The sequence below is a fragment of the Primulina huaijiensis genome, chromosome 13 (assembly GCF_012295235.1).
Source record: "Primulina huaijiensis isolate GDHJ02 chromosome 13, ASM1229523v2, whole genome shotgun sequence".
NCBI lineage: Eukaryota > Viridiplantae > Streptophyta > Magnoliopsida > Lamiales > Gesneriaceae > Primulina > Primulina huaijiensis.
The window spans coordinates 11614874-11637922 of NC_133318.1; the positions used below are offsets into that span (position 1 = coordinate 11614874).

General features: G+C 35.6%; 1 pseudogene; it reads right to left on the reverse strand.

Moving 5' to 3' along the window:
- LOC140991215 (uncharacterized) overlaps nt 1-10320 on the reverse strand; it is a 55251-nt pseudogene extending 44931 nt beyond the window's left edge.
- Nucleotides 10321-23049: the final 12729 nt, after the last annotated feature.

The window sequence follows — 23049 nt, forward strand, 5'->3', positions numbered from 1 at the left end:
ATATATATAGCACAATAAATACTTGACCACATTTATAAGTTTTGGTATATATTATATACTTATAAGATAATAATTTATAACATAATATAAATATGATTATTTAATATATTGCAACCATTTTATTAAGTTGATTTCAATATTGTTCGTTAATGTTAACTTTATCAAAATACCAAGAGTGGATCATTTAATCTCAACTACTTAATTAAAATTTGAACAATTAAAATTTATCCATTAAAGATTCAAACAATTAAAATTAAAAAGAAACAAAAACAAAAACAAAACAAAAAGATATTGTAGTGGACTTGTAATTACCTTAGCTTCCCTGTGGATACGATATCGGACTCACCGAATTATACTACTTGTGGACAACCTGCTCTTGGGAGTGCAACAATCAAAGTGACAACACAAGACCTTGGCTTGAACTTTTCCTTGAGCTTTTCGAAATTTTTCTTCAATTGTTGTGGGTGTGTGCTCGTGTATTTGGGGAGAGTTTTGGTGTGCAAGAATTCTGAAAAGTGAGGCGTAGGTGTTGTAGAGTTTGGGGTGTGTTTTACATAATATATAGTTAAATAATTTACTAACAAGGCTTTAGGCCTATTAAGCATAGATTTAGGCCCATTAATGCTTGATTAAGAATTTAATTAAAATATTTCAAATAGCCTTGTTTAAATAAGTTTGTGAATTTATTAGCCGGGTTGCCAAAATATTTGCATTTTTGTTGAAAAACCAACACCGATTACGTCTCGGCGTATAAAATCACCTCAAAACTCTTTATTTTAAGAAATATGCAAAAGCATCGTTCATATTTTAAATAATTAAAAACAATTATTTAATAAAAACATTTTCTATTTTTCAGCCCTCGGTCTCCGTTCCTCGATCGCAACTTGAATAATCCTTAAAAATACATTTTAATGCATGATGACAATAAAATCATATTTAGCATATAATCATGCATGTCACATAATAATTTAAGCAATTAAATCAATTAATTACTAATTTTTCATATTTCTTTGAATTGCATGTCGTTGGGTTACGTCGTCTTAATTTTGGACCTTACACTTATGCTCTGAGTATTACAAGCAGATATCAGGCGAACCCTGGTCCAATATATTGGAAGGCTGTGAAAGATATTCTTAAGTACCTAAAGAGGACTAAGAACTTGTTCATGGTCTATGGGGGTGGGGAATTAAAATTGGAAGTATACACTGATTATAGCTTCCAAAGTAACGTAGATGATTCGAAATCGACCTAGGTTTTGTATTCATGTTCAATGGTGCGTCTGTCTTTTGGAAGGTTCGGCTGTCTCTTGGAAGAGTTCTAAGTAAGACACCGTTGCTGATTCCACGACTGAAGCCGAATATATTGTTGCATCTGCTGCAACCAAAGAGACAGTTTGGATGAGTAATTTCGTCCAAGAGTTGGGCGTTAATCTTAATGGAGTTGATATAGTCCCGGAGTACTGCGACAACACTAGTGTTGTTGCACAAGAAAATGAACCAAGGTCTCATCAGCGATCCAAACATATACTGAGGAAATTCCACATCATTCGGGAGATTGTGGAAAGAGGAGATATGTAACGCCCCGAAAATTTAAAGGTCCACGCAAACCACATGCATACAATTATAAAATTCTCCTGTATTTTAGTTAAATGTTTCAATTGCCTGAATTAATTATGTTGTGCATATTTGCATGTTTAAAATTATATTTTCTACATGGTTGCATTAAAATGTAATTTTTAAGATTATTCGAGTTGCGATCGAAGAACGGAGACCGAATGCTGAAAAATAGAAAATGTTTTTATTAAATATTTTTTTAATTATTTAAAATATGGGTGATGCTTTTTCATATTTTTGAAAATAAGAGGTTTTGAGGTTGGCGGTGCGTAAATTTTATCGATGTTGGTTTTTCAACAAAAATAAGAATTTTTTTGGCAACCCGGCTAATAAATTCACAAAATTTATTAAACAAAATTATTTTTAATATTTTAATTGAACACTAATGGGCCTAATTAACTCCACTAATAGGCCTAAACTTGTTTAGTGATTAATTAAAGTATATAATATACTAAACTACCCCATAACCCTACCCCATGCTCACAAACTCACGCCCACTTTTTCCATTTCAAATTAAAACTCTCTCTTGTATGCAAAGTCATGGCACACACAATATCTTGAAGAGGAGCTTTTGAAAGTTGCAAAGAAATTCAAGCCGTCGTCTCCTCGTCGTCGTTCTTCAATCGCCAACGTTAAATCATACGTTAAATACGCAAAGGCACGCCTTAATCTCTTTTTTCTCATATTTCACATCATATTATGTGTTTGATACATGATTGCATGAAAAACATGATGCAAATTTTATATTTTCGTTTTTATGGCTATACATGCACAAAACTAGTGTTTTCATCTTTTAAAACTCCTCATAATGATGCACAAAGGGGCTGTCATGGTAGGAGTACTTGAAGAGATGTTTTTCCACATGTTTAAGGGTCCCTAGGTGTATGTTTAAAGGCTGAAAAAAAATAGAGAAGGAATACAAACTAAAATAGACTCATTAAGGGAAAGGACTTTTCGACTAGGAGTCTTTGAGGGTCACGGCTGCTAGCTGCGGTTATGGAGGGTCCACTAGACTTAAGTGGGCTGCATAGGAGGGATGGGTAGAGGCTGGACATGGTGGTTAAGGGCTGGAGGCGAACCTAGCCTAGGTTCGAATCATATTAGGACTAGGACTCTTGTGCAGAAAAATTCAGTTGCTTCCTAGGCATGTTCAAAGGACTTAATTGGCTGTAATTTGGTTGTATATGGGTTAGTTAGGTGTTATTAAGCTTTGGTCCAAGTTTGGAAAGTTTTGGTTGAGTTTCGAGTCCATACGAGTCAAAACCGGGAAGTACGTCTAAATTTAAAAACAAATCGGGAAACGCCTAGTTTAAGCTTTATAAAATTATGAAAAATTAGGTTTAAGTTTAAATAATTATTATAAGTCTAAGTTTTTAATTTGGGAATTTTATATTAAGGTTTGGTTTAATTCGGGATTAAAACGCATTAATATGTTGTATTTAAAGAATAAATTAAAAATCATCGATTTAAGCCGAATAAAAATATGAGAAAATTCATGTAAGCTTAAATAGTTATTTGGGACATTTTAGAGTCAATGAAATTAAGAAAAAGTCAAAAACAGGAAATTTTACGTCCAGGGGTAAAATGGTCTTTTACACCTAAAAAGTAGTAAACGTCATGGAAGTGCCCTGAATGCTATTTTATGTGCTAATATGATTATTTTATATAGTTATGGGTGTTTATGGAATTTTATATGTTAAAATGATATTTTAAACATTTATGAGATTTTATATGTTAAAATGATATTTTAAATGTTTAGGGAATTTTATATGTTTATGATTTAATATTTCAAAATGTTATTTTAAATATTTTGAGGTTAAAATGATTATTTTTAAATGTTTATGAAATGTTCATGATTAAATTATGATTTTTAAATGTCTATGGGATTTTTATGATTTAAGGAAGACATTTAAAAGACATATTGCATGCTTGATTTCAAAAACAAAATTATAAGTTATGCATGATTTTTATAAAGTAATGATAATGTAAACGTTGAAGAAAGTGAAGTAATTGTGACTAATTCGATAATGTTGGAGATTTCGTGAGGGTGACGGTCTCAGTGGGAGCCCGACGATCGTATTTTAAGTATTACGAATATGAGGTATCTGTATGAGGTAACGGTATATGGTAATGGTAAGAATGAGAATACCGTGAGAGGAAAATGCCCCAAAAGAAGCCCATTTATGGGAAAAGACCCCAGAGGGAACCCCGACGAGTGTATTTTTATTCGAAAGAGGATAGGCCAGGGCCCAGTTGACCGGTGAGAGTGTTGCTGGTGTCCCCCGCCGCCCAGTACTGCGGTTTCATGTAGATGGATCCATCGACTTTTTGAGGTTGAGGAAAGTCACAATTAACGATCTGAATTCAACAAAGGGAAAGGAAAAGGAAAAAGGAAAAATATTTATGATCATGATAAAAGGATTTATGCTATGTTTTGAGGAAAATGAAAAATGTTAAGGTTTATGCTATGCATGTCATGAAAATTTTTATGTTTAAAGTTGATAAATCATTATGAAAATGTTTTTATTTAAAGTTCATGCATCATTAAAAGGTTTACGAAAATATTCATGTTTGAAGTTTATGCATTTTCATTAAAACGATATTTTAAGTATAAGTATTTTTCACTGTTGCTTGTGGTTTTATACGTATTACTTGTTATCAAGAATATGACGTGTTGAGTCTTTAGACTCACTAGGTGTGATTGATTCAGGTGTTTATGATATTAAGGTTATGGGAGGTCTTGACGGTTGACCTGACTGGATTGAAGGTGCACACGACCCGAGGACCAGCGCATCTAGCTTTCCGCATTTATGATTATGATTTATGTTAAAAATTTTTACGACTTTTTATTTATGATTTTGAGTTATTTTTGAGATATTATAATAGTATGGGCTGTATTTCTTAAATATATAGTTGGTTGTTTTAATTTTAAAATGGTTCTAAAATATTTTAATGCAAATGTGTATGATTCGGCCGATGCTATGTGAGGTTTAAAAAAAAAATTATAGCACATTATAATAAAAATAAAGGCAGACGTTTCAAGATAAATCAGTCGAAAGAGTCGCCTCTACAGATAACGTTGTCGATCCACTCACAAAGTCCTTGCCAGAACCATTATTTGAGAAGCATCGCGAAGCAATGAGATTAAATTTTATGGGTAGTTGGCTCTACGGCAAGTGGGAGATTGATATATTGGATGCCCTACAAGTCAACAGTTGGCAAGGAAAATTGTTTACTCAAAAGTAATAAACAATCTTTATTTTAATATAATTTAACTTTTTATGGTTTCATTTTACTTTATCTGTATACCCATGCAATCAGCATAGATAAAGTCCTTGATTATAATTTAATACAAATGAATCGTAATTCTGTGGCGCCCGGTTTAGGAATTCATTATTATTCCCTTTCCAAGTGCCACATTTTTTTTACAAACTTTCTTTATGGAGCTATTATTTTTATTTTTACCATTATGATTATTAAAAAGATATTGTAGGTAAAAATTTGAATATTTTCTACTATCATTTAAAGATTATCTACAAATATTTGCATTCTTATTTCAAATATGTACAATTATTTTACAGCGGAAGTTTAACATTTATTTATAAACATATCATCCCACTTTCAAATGCTCTTATTTTAGCTTCAGCTATTTTCCTCCTGTTCCAATTCTGGGTGTGGGGACCCGGGCTCTAACTCGATTATCTTTGGGATTAATTGAATCTTTGCTAGAAAATGTGGGTCAAAATTTTTCTTTTAACATTTATTCAAATGTATATAAACAAGCACAAAACATTATATAAAATATTGTCATCTTATTCAACTCTAAATAACATTCACGTGTTCGTCTACAATTAACATACTAGTGTTTATAATTTCAGTACATGTCTAGTAAGAAACCACTAGTAATCTTCTACGCCCGTAATCTCCACGCTATCTCGATCTCTCATCCTCTGCGTGACCCTGATCCTGTCCCACCTGTTGTTATGCACACATACAGACACAACAACAGCCGGATACTCCGGTGAGAACAAATCCCAGTATAAAACATGTATACATGCATGTCATGATATTAAACACAACATAATAAAACATAAATCAATGTTTATAACACATTAGTGAAAACAGATAAAACTCTTCGACTCTTATTCTTTGACTCGACTCATATCTACGTCTAGGGATCCCGGTGTGAATAAGACGTAACAAGTCTCCCACCTACTCTCCCAATCGTGGTGGCGGTACGTCTTATTCCTAGACTTCGGTCCTGTCTGTATCGAGTGTCTACAATCGGAGGAAATCTGCTCCTATGCGTCGATATCACCGAACGTCTAGCTTGGCAAGTCTGCCAATGACTCTCCTATCTTAAATGCTTGAATATAAATCTATAAACAAAGCATCAACATATAAAAAGGTAACAATCTAGTATGTGATTTTGGGAAACTCAAATCAGATCTAATTCGAGTTATATCTTCCCGAATCAACATGAATTATACCTTTCGTTGTCGTAGTCTTTGTCGTAGTAGAAATCTCGATGTCGAATCTGTCAGTATCCACTCTGAAATGATACATTCAAGATGCATTCTATCACTTTCTAACTCAACTCAACACATATATAAATCACTAATCAATCTCGATACGATTCGACGGCATAACGGCGTAATCTTGCGATACCAATCAACTCAACAACAATCGATACTAAATTACAATCACAATCAATACCATAAACATGTCAAACTCTGCAAATCTGCATACTTTCCCTTCCATACATGATGGAATTTCATACAAATTCATACGGTACCATTTCTTTGATCCGGTTTCGTTTCTACATATCTCAACATATCAAGAACACATCATAGAATCAAATCTGGTTTCTCTCCAACATCATATTGCCAAATCAAATAAAAACATAACAAAACTTACATCATTTAGAAGCCTATGATGCAAGGAGCTCAAATATAATCTCGGATCGAAAAGCGGATGGTTAGATCTTTCACAATTCAAACTCGAGGCTATGATGAAACTTTGAGGATTTCTGAACTTCCTCTCGGTGCTAGCTGCTGAAGAAGGAAGGAAATGAAGACAATACAACATTATATATGCATGGCAAGGCAAGTGTCTTATTTTTCATTCAACACGTCGCACCGCGGGTGCGCTCACTTCTGACCGCGGGTGCGCTTAGCTCACGGCATCCCCATCTAAAATTCAGAAACAGCAACCGCGGGTGCGGTGTGTCTTGTACCGCGGGTGCGGTGACCCTACTGTAATTCTTCACGATTCATGAGTTACAACCGCGGGTGCGGTATGTCTTGGACCGCGGGTGCGGTCTCTCTTGTATTCAAAACTCTACTCTCTGCCCTTACACCGCGGGTGTGGTAGAAACTGGGGCGCGGGGGCGGTGTCCTTTCATGCAAACTTCATAATCTCGTCTTATCAACCTACAATTCTTGGGAATTACACTGGGGTTCCTGTGTCTAGAAATTACAATAGACGAAAAGAAACAGAGGGTTAAGTCTTTGAGGACTTAGTGAGTTCAAATTAGTATATAGCTTTTTAAACGAGTTAAAATATAGCTTTTTAAACGAGTTAAAATAGCACTTCATCATAATTATGCATGAAATAATAAACATAACTATTTAGATGTTATGAATGCAATGAAATGATAGATAAATGAAAATTTCATAAATTAACATTGGTGGCTCTAATTGAGCACTTTTTACTAGCCCGTTGAACCATTTCCGGACCGAAATATTCGGTGCGCGTTGTTCAGATGAACCATATACCCGGGACTTTTGATCCATTGTTCATTGGACTCATTTTCCGGGCCGAAGCCACGTTGTCTAGTGGACTCAATTTCGGGACCGAAATCCGTTGTCCATGACTCCATTCATTAACGATATATCAATCCATTCATAAATATGCAAGAAAAATATATCAGTAATCGAAATGAGCTGTGGATGATATTTGAACATTAAATAAATGCTATTGAAATTTCCAGGGCAAATGCCAAAGGCTTTAATAGAAAAATGAATTTTAATTTCCTCACCTGATAACTTACATTTTAGGCTTGATTAATAATCCGAATTGCCGGAGCAAGTCCTAAAAATATATTATGAATGATATTTATATGTTATAGTTTTTAAGTAACTAGCTGATCATTTCCAGATTATTTTTTTTGTTCAAAATTTAACCCGATTTATTTTACTTAAGATTGAAAAATTCATATTAATTAGAAAACATCTCCAAACATTACGAAAGTTGGCCAAAAAGTCGGAAATATCACCAGGAAGGTTCGGCCGCCGGAAAACCGGCGATACAGCGACGCGTGCAGTACACGCGTTGGCGGTTCCGGCGCGTGCAGTGCGCGCAGCCAGTTTTTTTCCACCATATGTAACTTTTTATGATCTTGAATTCTTATGTTGAAAGTATTTTAAAATTCCTAACCGATCAATACCAGATTTAAATATCGTCGTATGATTAACTAAGGTACTCCGGCATTCCGAAAATGTTAGTTTCGGCAAAATTTTGGGACAACGGGCAGTATGTACCTTATCTATGCAACAAGAGGTACAACTTTCATGTTCAAGCCGACCTCTAGTTTGGTGTGTAGCTATAAGAAAAATGAGCGAAAAGTACCTAGCTTGAATACGGGATACCTATCTTTGTTTGATTTTCTGGTCTTTGAGCGATCCTTTTACATCACCTTCAGTGCTTTATTGCTTTACGATATGAGGTGAATAGTTGGTGATTTATTGGGATTTTTCGGAAAGGGTATAACTTTTTTCTTCTATTTTTTTCTTCCTCTTTTTTTTTTCCTTTCCTTCTTCTTCCTCTTCCGTTTCTTCCTTCTTCTCTCGGCTGGGTTTTGGTGAAGTGAAGGGTTCAGCTATATTTATAGCCGAGAAGTTCATGCCTATCCCTTTTTATTTTATTTTATTTATTTATTTATTATTATTTTTTTTAATTTTTTATTAAATGGAAAAAATCTCATGTTTATCCAAACTTAATATTATTATATTCTTGTATCTAATTATTAAACCTATGTGTTATAAATTATTTTACATTATTGTACTTAATTACTTAACATATATGTTGAGCTCACTTGTAATATTTTATTATGTTTTGGGAATTTGATTTTGGAATGGGAATCTCATAGTGCTTGATGAATTTTTAAGTGTATTGTGATGTATTTTAATGTATTTCTCGATACTTTGGACAAATAAAATTTATACCGAAAAATAGTATGATAAAATTTTAAAAATGAAAATAGTAAAATTTATACTAATAAAAATGCATTTATGCACCTTTGTTTTTAGGGTGTCACAAATTCGATCCTGAAACTCATTTGTAAACATTGTATATTCTAAATTCGTTCCTAGTCGATTCAGCCGCCTAAAGTAAGGATAAAGGCCGCTTGAGCTTCAGACTAGCATTTGTGATGTTGTGTACCATGTTTCATGATAAGGGCATAGAGATGTCCAATCATGAAAATAGGTAATCATACGATGAATATACCGAACAACCCTCCATCGGACTTTCCAAGTGGTTATCATTCATCGAGAGGAAAAAAAATCCCTCGAATGGGTAATCATACGATGATTGTACATGATTAGTCCTTACGACTCGGGACAACACTGAGGATCTACATACTAGGATTGTGCTTTGACTCGTTTACCGACTCCGCGAGGGTCACAAGGTGATGAGGTTGGGTGCAATTGCGAAATGTGTAGGAGCCAATGCATGTAGTCAGGGATTCACCACTCACCTACGGGTGTGGATATCCTATATGATCTAACGAAATAGTAGTGCATAAAATCTCTGGCCAGAGTGTGAGATGTACATTAGGGAAAGAGTTATCTAGTTGTGCATGCGATGACATTATGAATATTTCATGATTGTATCACATAGCTATCGAATCTAATATGCAAACACTCGATGAACTAATGTTTGCAGATTCGATCGGGATATATGAGATGAATGGACCTTACTGTACGTTAATCATAACCGATTGGTTCTTGCAGCACAATCATGGGGAGATGCTACTAGATGCTCTTACCATGATTTGATGAATTTATCATAAAATGATTTCTTACATTTTAATGATCAAATGTTGGTGCATGGAATGGGGAAAATTAGGGTTAGCCAGAATAAAAGAGAATATCCTGAATCACTATGAGTTGTGAACCCACTGCTAGCCGTATCCCTGAACTATTGAGAATCACACAACCACTGGATCATTTTGTTCCCATTGAGAGAATAAATTGAAGGAGTTGAATTTATATATAATTATGACATAGTAAATTAAAAGAGTTGAATTTATGATAATTAAATTGATATATAAAATTATGATATAGTAAATTCAAGGAGTTGAATTTATGATAATTAAATTTGGAGATAATAAATTCAAGTAGTTTAATTTATAAAATTTGAGAATTTAAATTATTAAACTCAAAAGTTGAGTTTATTAAATATTAAATTAATTGTAGTGGGAGAATGCATAATGGGCTTTTAAGAGTATAAGTCCAACATGAAAATTGATTAAGGTTTTAATGGACTTTGATATATTAATTAATTAAACTAGTTGGACTAGTCCAATTAATTAATTGAGCAAATTAATGTTAATTAAGGAACCAAAATCTACAATTAAAGCAACAAGGTCAAGGGTTTTTGGATTAAGGAATGAATTGACTAACCCTAGCCTACAAGCCTCCATTATTCTTGTTTTTAAAATATCCCTCCTCTCCTTTCTCTCTCAAGATTTCGGCTACATTTTCAATAATTTCAAGGGTTTGAGCTGCCTTTTTAATTTTTGCTCTCCAACGTGAAAAATATCTTTTATAATTTCTTGTGCAAGTTAGAAGAGGAACAAGTAATCCAGCTGTGGACCGGATTAGGAGATTGAAAAAAGTTCGTAAGGAATTTAACAAGAGCTATATCCGCTAATACCAGAATAGTTGGTGCCGAGTGATTTAGTCACTAAAGGTAAATTATAAACTCCCTATGCATGTTCTTTTAATTTAAACCATACGAGTGTCCAAGATAATATTTTGAATGTCAAAATAAAATTTGTAAACCTCTTCTGTGTTTTGGAAACGAGAAAAATGATAACCCGATAGAGCATACCAAGAAGACACCATGAATATTTTTTTGTATTGTATTTTGGCTCGCAAGGTGTGGAAATCGAGTGGATTGTGGCCCATTCTTAACAGAATTAAGGGCAGATCTTGAAAGAAAAAAATTATCTTGGATTCCAAGATATAATTTATTCTTTTAAATAATTTTCTCTTAAATTTAACTTCCTTGTAGATAAGATCTCATGAGATATTCAATTAATGGTTTTGCCTTTCTTGATATGATATTTATGATAATGATTTTTAAGATATGATATTATTGATTTAAAAAGAGATTGTTTCTAATAGAATTCTTGATTTCCATATCTTATAGATTTTCTTGAAGATGAATCCTAGAAGATGAGACAACAACAAATAAAGGAAGCAAGTTAAGGAAAGGCGTTGTCGTCCCTTTCGGTGCTTTTTAATTCTATTACTCTCAAGACAGACTTGGAAGTTTTTGTGGCTGCTTACTGGTGCACTTTTGCACGTCGTGGTTTTCAGAGACAAATAATTCTCAAGGACATTGCTGGTTTGAAGAGTGATGTTTCACGTGTTACCGTGATTGTTGGAAACATCTGCAGACAACACGCATGCAAGTGTTAGCTGAAGATCGCGTTTTGTTCTTCCAGTTTTTGGCACCGTGTTTTTTGATTTCTTGATTACGTTTTAGTGATGTTCTTTGTTTTAGGAAGCAGTTTGTTTTCTCAAAATGTTGAGAAAATTGATTTTCATTAAAATCACTAGTGATTGATTTTTTTAAACTGAAAGTTATTTTCTAGTGATTGATTTTTTTAAACTGAAAGTTATTTTCTGATAAAACAAAAATTTACGGTCAAATACGATATTACTCGATTAACTGTCAGACAAAAATAGGTCTCATACCTAACAAGTGGTATCAGAGCCTACTCTTGATATACTAAGTGTTGATCCTGACTATTTTGTTTAACAGGTTTGCTTATTATAATGGATGCGTCACTAGCAAATACAGCACTGCGACCACAAGTGTTAGATGGTTCTAACTACAGCCTATGGAAGGTCAAAATCAGATTTTACATAAAATCCATAGATGAAATGGCATGACAGCGTGTTATCAGTGGTTGGACTCTACCGATGATGTGCAGGTTTCGAATTACAACTCAAAGTCATTGAATGCAATCTTTTCTTCAGTAAACTTGAATATGTTCAGTTTAATTACAAACTATGTATCTGCCAAGGATGCTTGGGAAATCCTTCAAAAGCATTGTGAAGGTTTTGTAATTGTGACTCACATCAAAATTCTAGAATATGAGAATGGAAGAAACTGAATCTATTATCGATTATGACAGACATCTCAGAGAGATTGCCAATGAAACTTTCATCCTAGGCGATCCAATCTCAAATGAAAGGTTGGTCAGCAAAGTTCTCAGATCATTGCGCGAACGTTTCAACATCAAAATCTGTGCAATTGATGAAGCAAAGGATACAACTCAAATTGCACTGGAGGTTTTGATAAGTTCACTCCGCACCTTCGAGATGAACATGAATATGCAGAAGAAGGACAAAGGTAAAACGATCGCTTTCCAGGTATCAAATGACTCCTACAATGATCTCCTTCAATTTTCACAAGAGGTAAATGAGTCGGACCTTTGTGAAGACTATATTTCATATATCACGAAAAAGTTTGTAGACTATTTGAAAAGGATCAGAGACAAAAAGAAGACCAGACAGCCATCTAAATTTCCTAGTCCACCAGCCCCTGAAAATCACAGAAGTTTCCTGCCCAAAACCAGTTTCGACCAAGAAATGAAGGAAATGGTCAGCTTAATCCAAAGAGGTACGATTCAGTGCAATGAAAAGAATGCAATGGATTTGGACATTATGCCATTGAATGTGCAAATAGAACTCACAAGAATAAAGGGTACAATGTTTCCTTAAGCAATGAGGAATCTGATGAGGAGGAATCCAGTGAAGAAAACAATCACACCTCCTTGACTGCACTCTTGGCAGAAAATCGTTGGCTGCAGGTGAATCCCTTAGGTGTTGCCTTACCTGGGCGCAACACATGTTCAAAATAACTATGTCTAAAATCTACAACTTCTGGAAACTCAAGTGCGGACGATGATTTGGAAGCTTATGATGAAGAAATCACTATTTAGAGTGTACAGAAACTATATGAAGAGTTGTATGCTGATTGGATTAAAAGAAATAAGTTTAACTCAACTCTCATAAAGGAGAACACTGAGCTAAAAGGTGTGGCTGCCAAACTTGAAGTAATCCTGAGCAAAAAGGACTTGCAACTATGCAAGACCAAGGATGATCTTCAAAAGGCGACTAAGACACTAAAAGCACATCTAAGCTTGAATCCATACTGTTGATGGGAAGAAATGACAAGATGAGTTTAGATTTCAAAGACAGTGGGTTTGAAATTTGTGAATCATCTAAATCAACTATTTTTGTGAAAGGAAAAGCTGATTCTTCTAAACAGTCACAATCCACGTCTTCGAACAAAGTTCCTCCACCAAAAAGACAACATGTTGCACCTGTTTCGAAGCAAAGAAACGCAGGTATGCGTGTTATTACTGCTTTAAGCCTGGACATATCAAGCCCTATTGTTTTAAAATTAGGGAAAATTGCATGAATACCAAGACGAATCGGATGTTGCCTCGAATGTTGCCCAACACTTACTACAACACCTCCAACTTTCGACCTACAGTAAGACAAATTTGGATACCAAAGGTAAAAACTCACTGTAATGTTGTCTATAAATCATTAAAAACTAACACTGCAGGTCACTGGTACTTTGATAGTGGAAACTCTCGCCATATGACAGGATCACGAGAACATCTCATTGATTATGTTGATCAAAAGGGTGGAAGATTAAACTATGGAGGGGAAGCTAAAGGAAAGATTGTTGGAAAGGGAACATCGAATGTCGAAGGACTACCAAAGCTCCACAATGTGCTTCATGTAGAAGGATTAGATTCAAATTTGATAAGCATAAGCCAATTGTGTGATGATAATTTACATGTCAAGTTTGATAAACATACTTGTGAAGTTTTTGATTAAACTAACGTGTGCATTGTGACAGGAACAAGGTCTTCGGACAACTGCTATCAAATAGCTGAAGAACATATATGAAAACACGCAAAAGTTAGTGAACTTGACCTTTGGCATCAAAAACTCTGTCATGAGAATTTCCAAACCCTGAAGAATTTGAGCAAGTACGATGATGTACGAGGTATGCCTAATCTATTATCTGGTACACCTTACGTTTGTGGAGATTGTCAAAATGGTAAGAAAACTCGTGTGTCACACCCCGTGTTGCCACACTTTAGGACAACTTGTTGTCTCGAATTGCTACAGATGGACCTTATGGGTCCTATGGAAGTGGAACGCTTCGGAGGGAAGAAGTATTCTTTTGTGTGTGTCGATGATTTCTCACGCTTTTCATGGGTAAGTTTTATTAGGGAAAATTCGGACACTTTTGATGTTTTTAGTCACTTAATCACAAGAATTACAATCTTCCATAATTTGAAGGTGAGAAGGATCAAGACTGATCATGGTAAGGAATTTGAAAACTCTTCATTCTCATCTTTTTGTGACAGGAAAGGTGTTTCACATGAGTATTCGTCTCCAAAAACAGCACAACAAAATGGTATATCCAAATGCAAGAACAGAACATTGCAGGAAATGGCAAGAGTAATGCTTCAAAGAACATCTCAAAGCGTTTTTAGGCAGAAGCCCTTAACACTGCATGCCATATTTCGAATATGGTGTATTTAAGAAGTGGTTCAACCATGACATCGTATGAAATAATCATGAAAAAGAAGCCCATCCTTAAATATTTTCATGTCTTTGGTTGTGTTTTTTATACTTTGAATGACAGGGAGAAAGTTGAAAATTTTGATTCGAAAATTGACAAGTGTTTGTTTGTGGGATATGCTACTAATAGTCGTGCATACCGTATGTTCAATCTAAGAACGAGGACTATCATTGAATTAATTAATGTTGTTTTTAATGATTGTGCAAATCTCAAAAAGAAAACCGCTGAAGATGATGTGGAAGATCTTCTAGAAATTCCAATCTTAGTAGAAAATGCAAGTGTTGCACCAAATGTTATAACACCCAGCACAATACGTGACACTGAAGTCACTGAACCAGAGGATGAAATACACAGTGATGATGCTGCAGTAGATGATAGACAAAACATTCCAACCAAAATCCAGAAAAATCATCTATCATCTCAAATAATTGGAAATGTGCGTGGAGAAGTTCAAACCCGAAATAAATAAAAGATCTATTATCGAAAGATGGTTGGACTAGTGTGCATGAGCTCCATATACTCACATGTCAGATTTTCATGTTTTGTTTCAAATCTCGAATCCAAAAATCTTGATAAAGCTTTAAAAGATGAGTTTTGGACTAACACAATGCATGATGAGCTTGAACAATTTGTTTGAAATAATGTATGGTATTTAGTTCTACCTCTTGACCATGGAAATATAATTGGTAAAAAATGGATTTTCAAAAATAAGACTGATGAATCAGGAAACATCATTCGAAACAAAACAAAGTTAGTTGCTCAAAGGTATACACAGCTTGAAGGGGTTGATTTTGATGAGACCTTTGCTTCTGTTGCCCGTATTGAGTCAGTTCGACTATTTCTAGCAATTGCATGCTACAAGAAAATCAAACTTTTTTAAATGGATGTCAAAAGCGCATTTTTAAATGGGATTTTGTGTGAGGAAGTGTACATAAGACTGCCTAAAGGATTCGAAGATCCACATCACTTAGATCATGTCTACAAGTTGAAAAATGTTCTCTATGGATTGAAGCAAGTACCGTGTGCATGGTACGGCAGATTGACCGAATATTTACTTGAAATTGGCTTCAAACGAGGTGAAGTAGACAAAACTCTCTTTATTCAAAAGTCTAAAGATGAAATTCTTATCTGCCAAGTCTATGTTGATGACATAATTTTTGGTGCATCCTTAAAAAACATGCTGATGAATTTGTTGAGTACATGTAATCTATTTTTGAAATGAGCATGGTTGGTGAGTTGAGTTTATTTCTTGGTCTGCAAATTAAACAAAAGCATGATGGCATTTTTCTCTGTCAAAGTAAGTATACCAAAAATCTAGTTAAGAAATTTTCAAATGAAAGCACTAAACACATGAAGACACCTATAGGCTCAAGTGAAAAATTATGCAAGGACGATGTTGTCGAAAATGTTGACAACACTTTATACCACAACATCATAGGAAGTCTCTTGTGTTTGATAGCTAGTCGACCAGACATAATTTTTAGCGTCTGGTTGTGTGCTCGTTACCAATCAAATCCTAAAATCTTAAATCTAAAAGCTGTGAAGCGTATCTTCCGGTACATAGCCGGAACCTTTGACCTAGGATTATGGTATACGCAAGAAACCAACACCAACCTGGTAGGTTTTTCAGATGCCCATTGGGCAGGAGACTTAGATGATAGGAAGAGCACAACTGGAGGATGTTTCTACTTTGGCAATAACTTAGTCTCCTGGTATAGTCGGAAACAAAACTGTGTATCACTTTCAACTGCTGAATCTGAATATGTGGCAGCTGGAAGTTGTTGTTCCCAACTTTTATGGATGAATCAAATGGTAGATGACTATGGACTTAAGAGTGAAACCCTACTTGTGTATTGTGATAATTCTAGTGCAATTGACATTTCAAAAAATCCAGTACAACACTCTTGAACAAAACACTTTGACATCCGATATCATTTTATTCGAGATCTAGTAGAAAAAGTGTTGATCCGAATGGAATTTGTTGGTACGAATAACCAATTGGCCGACATATTCACTAAAGCATTAGACTTTGAGATATTTTCCAACCTTAGGAAATCTCTAAGCATGTGTGCCATATGCTCATTCTTGGATTTTGTCTCTGATGTCACAACATCTCAGACAAAACCCCTTATGCATGTGCATCTCTAGGACTTAGACATTCTGCATTTGCATACATATTGTTATATGATGTGTTTTCACTATGTTACACAATCTTCTGATATACTGATAATTCCTTACTTATCGTTCCAACAACACACTTGGACATTATATACTCTGAATAGGTCTCAATGTAGCAAGGAATTTTCTTGAACTCCAGAACTATGTCCCATGTGAATAGCGACTTAAGAAGAAAAAAATAAGCACTGGTTCAAAAGATAAAAGATGGAAAAAGCTACCTAAATGAGTCCATTGAAGACTGTTCTTTTAGTGTGGGAGCTACTTCTTCTGAATTAAATAAAAAATCAAGATAGAATAAAATGGAAAAAGCTACCTAAAGGAGTCCTAAAGAAGACCGGTCTTCCAATGTGGGAGCTACCACTTCTATGGTCAGAAAGTTGATAATCCTCTAAGTGTGTAGAAAAATCAAAATTAATTTCAGGAATTAGACGTGTTGTCAGAAGATGTTGCTAACATTTGTGAAAACACTTCATCTGTGAACATATCTCATACTTGTTTTCATGTTTATATTTCTGTTTCATTTTGTTATTATGCTTAATTAGGAAAAGCATTTACATTTTATTGTGAATATGGTTGAGTCAAAAAGGATTAAGTATTTCAACGGAGAAAATTCGACGAAAATCCAAATGTTGCTAGAAATTCAATATTTGTGACTTGGATGAATTAGTGGTGTTAAATAGATGTGAGTTTTAATTATGTAAATTATTTTGAAAAAATATCGGGCACAATTATCTCATTATTTTTGGGAGACATTAACGGCTAAAATTTTTCCCGTTAAATCTTTTTATCGTTAGGATCTTAGGGATTGACTGAGTAAATCTTGCTTTTGTTACCGTTGTGCTGAGCGTGCATACTTATCTCTTCAATCCACACCGCCTCACTCCATATTATCTGCATAATTCCTTCTACAAGATTTTGTGATTCCTTTCTGACAAATTTATCTCGTCTCTGTGCCGTTTCCTTGTCTTTCTTCCTTACTTGCAATATAAATTGTATCAATGGCAGGAAGAGGATACGACCCACACGACATGATGTGACCATGATAGGCCAAGCTCCAAGGAAGGCATGAGATCCTTTAGAGTTTCCGGAGGGACTAATCACGACGGTACGCCTGAAGAAATTCAAGGAAGTATTGCATGGGCTTATGAGCAATCAATAAAGGCTTACAAGCGAGGTGCAAGGTTCCGAAGGGTTCGTGATGCATTATAGTAAGTTTGGAAGTCATAGGAACGTTATTCAAGCGTTAAATTATGAGGAGTTCAGAAGCCTCGGCGCCCGAGCGCCAAATCTTACCGCCCGAGCGTCACACTTACTTTCCAAGAAGAAGATTTCCAGAGCACCCGCGCTCGAGCAGCAAAACCTTACCGCCCGAGCGCAAAAACTCCAGAACACTCGGTGATTGAGCGGTAACATTTTACCGCCCGAGCGCGAAGACCTGCGGGAAAAATCCTAGTTTCCTAGTTTTGAGTCCAAGTTGTTTAGGTAACTAGATTTCAAATCTTTTCTTATTTGTTAAAATATATTGACAAAATTTTGAACACTTTTGGACATTATTGATTGAATAGAATTTGATTGTTCTTGAGTTTTCTCTCAAACAACAAAATAAAGCTTCTTGTTCTTAAATTTTCAAATCTTTTTATTCTTTCTTTCCATTTGTAGATCTGTTTTGTTCTATCATTTTTTGCTTTTCATAAATCAGTGATTCTCGAAATTTTGAGATTTTTCTTGGGATTTTTGAGTTGCACAATCACACTTCTGCAGAGAAAAAAAAATTACAAAAATTCCGAAAAATTGCTACAAATTTATTTTGGTATTTTGTTCCATTCTCTTTTGTGAGTCATATTCAAGTGTCTCTCACAGTCAAAAAGAAATTATATCTCAAATACAAAGCTTGAGCACCTTTGAGGGGAACTCTCGAATTCGAGTGAAAATAATTGAGTGCGAGTGAATTTTCTTTAGAGTGACCGGTGAGTATTTGTAGTGACGATAAAAAAGAGAGAGCAGAGAGGAGCAAATTTTCTTTGGAGTGACCGTGAGGATTTGGGTGAGGAATATCTTGTTATTCTACTAATGTTTTCTTGCAGGTACAATGTCCGAAAGGAAAATGGAATGGGAGATAGGAGATAGTTCGAGCCAAGGGTTGTATAAAGTTCAAATGGAGGCGTTATTCGGTCAATTCAGTAGGATGATGAGGACCGAGTTGGATCCATTACCTGAGCGGTTGGATAAGCTTGAAGTTAGTACTAGTGGAAATAAATCTAAGCCTAAATATTTGGGTAGAGGATAAGAAAAGGAGGAGTATGATTTGGGAGGAGACGAGGAGAGCCAAAATGAAAATTGGGGTAGGAACGGACGAGGTAGAGGGTTTGGTAGAGGAAGAAGAGAAGCCGTACGGGGTAGGTACGATGATAGAGAAGATGGTAACATGGATAATATTAAGATGAAGATTCCATCGTTCCATTGGAAATCTGACCCGAAGGCATATTTAGAGTGGGAAAAGAGAGTAGAGTTTGTATTTGAATGTCACCACTACACCGAACCAAAGAAGGTTAGGTTGGCGGTGGTTGAATTTATAGACTACGCTCTCATTTGGTGGGATCAACTAGTGACCACTAGGAGGTGGTACAATGAGAGACCCGTTGAGACTTAGGATGAGATGAAAAGAGTCACGAGGAAGAGGTTTGTGGCCAATCACTACTATTAGGAGATGATTAAGAGGCTGCAAACTTTGAGACAAGGAGTAAAGAGTGTCGAGGATTAATACTATAAAGAGTTGGAAGTAATCATGATTAGGGAAAATATAGAGGAGGATAGTGAGGCGATGATGACACGTATTCTTTATGGCTTTAACAGGGAGATTCAAGATCAAGTGGAGCTTAGGCACTACTTGGATCTAGACGAGATGGTGCAAATGGCCATAAAGGTGGGCAACAACTCAAGAGGCGAGGAGTTGGCCGCACCAATCAAATCGGGAGTTCATCATCTTCTTGGCGACCAAATGTGGTGAAACGTGAGGAGAGTAAGGTGATGACCAAGCCCAGGATTAAGACCAAGCAAGAGACGCCTAAACAAGGAGTGCAAAGGAAATCTGAAACTCTTCTTAATCGTTCTAGGGATATAAAATGTTTTAGGTGTCAAGGGGTTGGTCATATTGCTAGCCAATGTCCTAATAAGAGGGTGATGAGTCACAAAGTGAGGGTGATGACGAGGGTGGTGATGATCAGATGCCTGCATTAGAGGATCTTGATGAGGGATATGAGAAGGTTTTAGGTGAAGCACTAGCGACTAAACGGATTATGAATGATCAAGGAGGAGGAGACGAACAAAAGAGAGAACATATTTCATACTAGGTGTTTTGTAAACGAGAAGGTTTGCAATCTTATCATAGATGCAGAAGTTTCACCAATGTTTCTAGTAGTGAGATGGTAGAAAAATTGGGTTTGCCTACGTTAAAGCAACCTCAACCATATAAGCTTAAATGGTTGAATGATTGTGCGGAAGTTAAGGTGAACAAACAAGTGTTGGTTTCTTTCTCGATTGGGAAGTATATTGATGAGGTCTTGTGTGATGTGGTGTCAATGCATGCTCGTCATATCTTGTTGGGGAGGCCGTGGAAATATGATAGACGAGTGATGCATGATGGGTTTAGGTATAGGTATACTTTTGTTCTCAAGAAGGAATCTATTGTTTTACTTCCATTGTTCTCAAAACAAGTGTTGGAGGACCAATTGAAAAAGAAAAAGAGAGATGAGACCGAAAAAAAGAGCGAACAAAAAAGTGAGATGGCCTTTGAGATCAAAAATGAAATGGCTGAAAACAAAGAGTGATCAAAAGACTGAGACGGCCATACAAAAGAAAAAGGAGATGAAATAAAATGAGATGAAAGAGGCAAAAAAGAAAACATATATGGCCCAAAAGAGTGAGTTGAATGAATTGTTGCACACACATGATTCACTTGTGTTGATTCTTTACAAGAAGATTCTCCTTAACATAAGTGATATACCCAGGTTGTTTCACTTTTGCAGGATTTTGAAGATGTATTTCTGGAGGAGCTACCTCAAGCATTACCACCATTGAGGGGAATCAAGTACCAAATCGATTTCGTGCCTGGGAGTGCATTGCCAAATCGTCCAGCTTATAGGAGAAATCCGAAGGAGACTAAGGAGCTTCAACGACGGGTATGTGAGTTGTTAGATAGGGGTTTTGTGCGTGAGTCCATGTCCTTTGTGTCGTGCCTGTTTTATTGGTTTCTAAGAAAGATGTCTCATGGCGTATGTGTGTAGATTGTAGAGCAATCAATAACATAACCATTAAGTATAAGCATCCCATACCTAGACTAGATGATATTTTAGATGAATTGCATGGTGCATGTATCTTTAGCGAAATTGATTTGAAGAGTGGTTATTACCAAATTAGGATGAGGGAAGGTGAGGAGTGGAAAACTGCATTTAAAACCAAATACGGGTTATATGAGTGGATGGTCATGCCTTTTGGCTTAACTAACACTCCTAGCACTTTATGAGGTTAATGAATCATGTCTTGCGTGCACACATAGGAAAATTTGTTGTTGTTTACTTTGATTATATCCTAGTGTATAGTAAAAATTTAGAAGAGCACGTTAAACACTTAAAACTTGTGCTAATCACACTTCGAGCGGAGAGTTTGTTTGCTAACTTAAAAAAATGTGATTTTTGTACTAGCAAACTTGTCTTTCTTGGTTTCGTTGTAAGTTCACAGGGCATACAAGTGGATGAAGACAAGGTAAGTGCTATTCGAGATTGGCCAATGTCTACTACTGTTGGTCAAGTCCTAAGCTTTGATGGCCTTGCAAGCTTCTATAGGAGGTTTGTAAAGAATTTTAGCACACTGGCAGCACCGATGACGGCGATGATAAAGAAGAACGTTCCATTCCATTGAGGCGAGGAGCAAGAGAAGTCTTTTAATATAATTAAGCAAAAATTAATTAATGCTCCTTTACTTGTTTTGCATGACTTTTCTAATACGTTTGAAATTGAATGTGATGCTTCAGGTGTAGGTATTGACGGAGTTTTGATGCAAGGAGTACGGCCGGTGGGGTACTTTAGTGAGAAGTTCAATGGAGCAACGTCCAACTATCCGACATATGACAAGGAGTTGTTCGCACTTGTGAGGAGGCTAGAAACGTTCTAGCACTACTTGAGGCCTAGGGAGTTTGTGATTTATACATAATCATGAGTCCTTAAAGCATCTTAAGGGGCAACAGAAGTTGAATAAGAGACATGCCAAGTGGGTGGCATTTGTGGAATCATTCCCCTACATGATCAAATCTAAGCAAGGTAAGGAAAACATAGTGGTCGACGCTTTATCACGAAGGTACATACTATTCTCTACTTTGAAATCTAAAATTTTGGTGTTTGAGCTTGTCAAGGAGTTATATGTTCTAGATGAGGATTTTAAGGATGTATTTGAAACATGTATACATGGTCCACACGACAAATTCTATTTTCATCATGGTTTCTTATTTAGAGAGGATAGGTTGTGCATCCCCAAATCATCCATTATTGAATTACTTGATAGGGAGGCACATGGAGGTGGTTTGATGGGACACTTTGGTGTGGCAAAAACTTTGAATGCCTTACATGAACATTTCTATTGGCCACATATGAAGCATGACGTTAAACGAGTGTGTGATAAGTGCATAACTTGTAGGCAAGCTAAGTCTAGAACACAACCATATGGATTGTATACACTACTTCAGTCCCTATTGAACCTTGGGTTGATATTTCTATGGATTTTGTTTTGGGGTTGCCTAGGACAAAGAAGGGAAGTGATTCTATATCTGTTGTTGTGGATAGATTTTCGAAAATGACGCATTTTATAGCTTGTCACAAAATTGATGATGCTTCTAACATTGTGGATTTGTTCTTTAGAGAAGTCGTTAGGTTGCATGGTATGCCTACGACTATTGTGTCTGATCGTGATGTTAAATTTTTGAGTTACTTTTGGAAAAAATTTTGGGCTAAACTTGGCACAAAATAGTTGTTCTCTACTACGTGTCATCTTCAAACGGATGGACAAACTGAGGTTGTCAATAAGACTTTAGGAACACTATTGCATGCTATATTTGAATTTGAGAAATTGGGAAGAATGTTTAGCATTTGTTAAGTTCGCTTATAATCGTAGTGTGCATTCTACTACAAGTTATTCGCCATTTGAAATTGTGTATGGTTTTAATCCTTTAATTCCGTTGGATTTGATGTCTTTACCTGTGAGTGAAAGGTTAATCATGGATGGAAAAAAGAAGGCTGCGTTTGTTAGGAGTTTGCATGAGAAGGCCAAAGCCAATATTGAAAAGAAGAATGAACAATAC